The sequence below is a fragment of the Corvus kubaryi genome, unplaced genomic scaffold, assembly GCF_017639235.1.
Source record: "Corvus kubaryi isolate FWS band 111438036 unplaced genomic scaffold, C.kubaryi_AGA036_p1.0 61897, whole genome shotgun sequence".
In the NCBI taxonomy this organism is placed as follows: Eukaryota; Metazoa; Chordata; class Aves; order Passeriformes; family Corvidae; genus Corvus; species Corvus kubaryi.
The window spans coordinates 1-4,662 of NW_024581424.1; the positions used below are offsets into that span (position 1 = coordinate 1).

The window sequence follows — 4,662 nt, forward strand, 5'->3', positions numbered from 1 at the left end:
TTGTTTAATACTAAAATATGAGCTGTTTTGCTTTTGTTATTGAGTCATACAATGTCATTATCAGTTTTATCACATGAATGCTGCTCACTTCCATGACTTTGCTCCCCCAATCAGTGTTATTTCAAAAGGCAAAATACAGCACAAGAGGACTAGAAACAAGTGGCACCAGTGGAAGTGCCTTTTTTTATGGCAGAAAGCCTTGTAGGATGACACGGGCAAATCAGGTCAGAAAATTTTCCTTTGCTGAAGGCCTAACACAGTGCTCCTACCATTTCAACGGGAAGTCCACGACTTCCTTCCAATTCAAAAAGGTCAAAAAAAGAACAAGAGAAAGAACCTGCTATGAATAGGAATTATTCTCCTTAAAGAATCAGACTCATGATGGAAGAGGAAAATAGTTTTCAGGAATCTGGGTTAAATAACAACCGAGTATGTTTCATTCCACACTCATACCATCACTTCATGGTAACACTTCTGCCCTATAAGCTTCAAGATAAATGTCTGTAGCTCAAATCCCACTTTAAAGAAAAAAAGTACAAGTAACCATTTAGAAATAATACATTTTTTTTGTCTTTCTTCCTAGTCTTTCGTACTGTCTCATACTACATGAGCCTTCCATTTTCATGACTTGTTCACCTCTAGGCATATGAAGGAAGTTTAATTCTTATAATCCATTCACTTCTTTGCTTCAGCAACTACTCAAAGTGCCACTGCTAGCACTTAACGCATAAATTGATGATTGGATTGATTCTACCACTTTGTTTTCTGTTGACTACTGAACAGGAAGTTACCCCCTTAAAACATATTATTTCCCTTTGAATAACCTGCTACAGCTGTGGACTGAAAAATAAAATTAAAATGGATGACTGAGTAATGATTGCTTAACTCTCTGCCCTGTGGAGATTTCCCAAAAGCCAAAAAGCCAAGTAAAAATCTAAACTGTCTGCCTCGAGGACAGCAGCCTTGCTGAAAAGCAATATTCTTTAATCTTTAGGTTCTTCTGTTAATTCCTCAGTACTGCACTAAGTGCTGTATGTAAAAACTATGCCATTCAAAAGGCAGGAAAAAAAGACACAAGGTCTCAGGTAACATCCCAAGGAAGCTGACTATACATACATTTTAGAATGCAACATTGCCTTGGCCTAGATGGCTAAAAACTTACCTAAAAATTGTTCCATGAAGACTCCTACAAGTAACCCATCCAGGCACAAGAACTCAGGTAGCACTGCATGAATTCACCTTCAGCCATAGTGTCCAAACCAAACACACAGTTCGTTCGCAGCAAACACAACCAAACTACTCTGTTGCTATTAAGGGGCATATTAAAAGGAAATTAATAAGACAAAAAACAGCAGCATTTTAAAAATGTAAATGAACATATCCATCTCAGAATCCATTTTACTGATACACAACAATGCAGTATTATGCAAGGGGATATCCAGGGCTCCTGATTCATATTCCCCGCTACTATGCAGAACTCAACACTGATGTGCTTTCCTGGATATATCAAACTTCCCTTTAAAAGAAATTTATACTTCTTTCTCATTTGAAACTGCTCCAGAATATCGTTAGTCTGATAGTTAAGAGCTCTTCCTGCAATTTCCAGCAAAGTCTACCCATTATCCCTTTTACACACATTTGTTTTGCTCTAATCTTGAGCTCATATAATTATTTTCCATCCTTATATAACAGTGTAATTGTCACTTCTGTGTCTTTCTGTTAAGCCTCTCTATTCCTCTTAACATCCATGTGGTCCTTTTCTGCATCTCTTCCATCCGTTTGAACCCATTTATCTGAATGTGGGTGATAGTTGGGCTCCAGATAAGGTCTTACTAATGCCATATACTTTGACAGTAATATTCTCTATACATCCAGGAAATCCATCCCTTAACACTTTGTTAAAAATTTTACTTTCTCAACCATGTCACATGCTATCATTCTGCTGATACTGACTATTACACCAACTACCAACCTGTCACTGAAGTGATGAACTCTTCTAGAAAAATTGTGATCAGTTTCTATTCACATCACTAAATCTCATCTAATTCTATTAATCTCAGTTTTGACTCATCTTGTCAGCACATGGATATTCTAATCCTCCGCTCTATCAATACAGTCCACCGGTTTTGTGTCATAAGATTTTATGACACTAGTGTCACTAAGGAAAGAATTCCAATAGTCTTCGGAAACTCCAGTTTGCAGCCTTCTTTCCAGCAGCACAGTCTCTCTCCACCTACTATCTGTCAGTTCATTCCAAAGTCACCTTACAGTGCAATTAATCCAAATTTTCTCCATTTTACATGATTTCCTCACATGGTACACTATCAAATGTTCTCCTCTACCAAAGTTTCCTCACAATGAAACATAAGGTAAAGAGATAGTCTTGCACAGTCTTTTTTTACTAAAACTGTACTGCATTTCATCCCACCTTTAATTTCTCTGTGATCTTATTTTGGCCTTCAAAAATTGTCCTACTGTTAAGTGTACAACGGCTGCCAGATTAGATAATCTCTATTATTAATCTTGTCTTTCCTTTGGGTACCCTCAACTATTTGACCCCTTTACCTCTAGCTTCCACTGCTAATACAGTACAGTATTTGCAGGTAGATTATACATTTTTGGAAAGGGGATGTATTATTTTTCTTGTGCTAAAGCACAATCGCAGTGCTAATGCATTGCCACTAGAGTAAGAAAACAGAATCCAGGAAAACCTACTATTGCAAAACTGGAAAAGCACTGCTTAGAATGGGAACAGAGTAGGCCATACACTAGTAAGTTTAAAGCACATTACAATAGATTACTCATATTTTCCTTGCCTTGACCTTTTCTGTTTCATTTTGTTCTGAACTTGCTGATTTTGTATCTCAAGCCATCTTCAACAGCTTCACGCTGCAAGTCCAAACCACCAGGGGTTATAAAGCTGGCACTTAAGGCATTTATCCCTTTTCTGTGGCTACCCAGCATTTTCTTTTACATGCAAAACAACATTTTTTTCTTCACTAGAACAATACCTTCCCTTGGAAAAACCCATATATTTCACTTCTTTGTTTTCTTTCTTCTGAGAACCATCTATGTGTACTTTAAAAACTGCATTTCAGGTGATATCACTGGCAAAATCTGATATGCTTTCTAACACAAAAACTGTTTGTAGAGCTCCTCACATACCTCTCGAAGAAAATGAGCAACAGAAAACAAGCCTACTACGGCATATTTCCTTTTTTGTTGTTGTTTGACTGCAACAGTGTAATTTTCTTTGCACTTTATTTATTAGTTAACTAATAAATTAGTCTTCTTCTGAATCTCAAGAGGATTACTATTAGCAAGGAAAATAACCTAACAAGAATCTTTCCATTCCCAAGAGAAGTTTAAGCATGCTCAGCCCCAAGTTCAGATGACTGCGGATGCATGACACCACTGTCTTTCAAGATCTGCTTCCAAAACGTAAGGAGGAAAAGATAAAAACACAAACAAAATTTACTACATTCACTTCAGACCTATTTATTATTTGTCATTCCTTTGATACACGGAGCACATTATCTCTAGTTAATTAACAAGTGACTTTAAAACATCAGAAGGTTTAACAAGAGCTGACTTTGCACTATTGGCATAAATTAAATTAACACGTAGTACATTTCCTCCTTTCTCTTTCCTCCCCGCTTTGTCCGGAGAAAAAACACCCCTCTATCAGGTAAACTAGGAAGTCCTGTTTGCTTCCTGGGCTTGCCCCGTAACTTCAAAGCACTTCAGCATCTTCACGCATCGTAATTCCTCCACTTCACACTTTAAAACTCAAAGAAAAAAACCCGCAACTTGCAGATAAACGCATTCGATCCCGTGCTGCCACGTGCCAACCTTTGCTATCCGCGCAAGCTGAGCGGCGGAGGCCGCAGGAAGGCATCTATCTGCTCTCGGGTTCGGTGCAGAGCTCAGCACAAAGTGGAAGCAAAGCTCCGCACACGCAGTGAGCCTGTGAGCCGCTGTCGCTCCGGGGCCCCGAGCAGCCACAGGTGCGGCGGGGCGGCAGGAGCCCCAGAGCCAGCGCGGACGAGCCGCCCGTGTGGTTTAACCAAAGCAAATCCCTCTCGGGAGGACGCGGCTGCGGGCGAGCCCTGCCGGACCGCGGTGATGCCCCACGGCCCGGCCCGGGCGCGGAGCCGCGGGCAGCGAGCGGCACCGGGAAGCCCCGGCACCGCCGATACCGGGCCTGGCCAGGGCTGGCCGGGCGCCCCGGCACCACCGGCTCCAGGGCGAAGGGGCAAAAGCGGCACCGAACTGCCGGCGCCCGAGGCACGCACCCGGCCGGGCCGCGCCCCGAGGCCGCTGCTCAGGGCGCGGGGATAACGCCTGCGCTCGCCGAGACCCCCGGCCGGGCACGGGCCGGCCCAGCGCGGCGGCTGAGCGCGGCCGGGCCGCACCTGACCTCCCGCCCGACGGGACGGCTGCGACCCCGCCACCCCAGAGCAGGCGGGCGCCGTCACGGCCGCTGCCGGCGAATCCCGGCCGCGACTCGCGGCAGCTCCCGTCATGCCGCGGCGCCTACAAGTCCCGCCGGCCCCCGCGGCCCCGCCGTCGTTAACCCTGTGCGGCGCAGAGGCGCCTCCGCCGGCCCACCCGGCCCCCCCTCGCCGCTGCCCGGCGGGTCCTGCCCGGGACCCCGGCCCG

General features: G+C 44.4%; 1 long non-coding RNA gene across 1 annotated transcript in view; it reads right to left on the minus strand.

The window, feature by feature from the left end:
* Window positions 1-58: 58 nt before the first annotated feature.
* Window positions 59-4,662, minus strand: part of LOC121672407 — a 52,509-nt gene continuing 47,905 nt past the window's right edge. The window contains exon 5 of the long non-coding RNA XR_006018870.1: window positions 59-1,307. This is a non-coding gene — a long non-coding RNA (uncharacterized LOC121672407). The remainder of the gene's footprint in view (window positions 1,308-4,662) is intronic.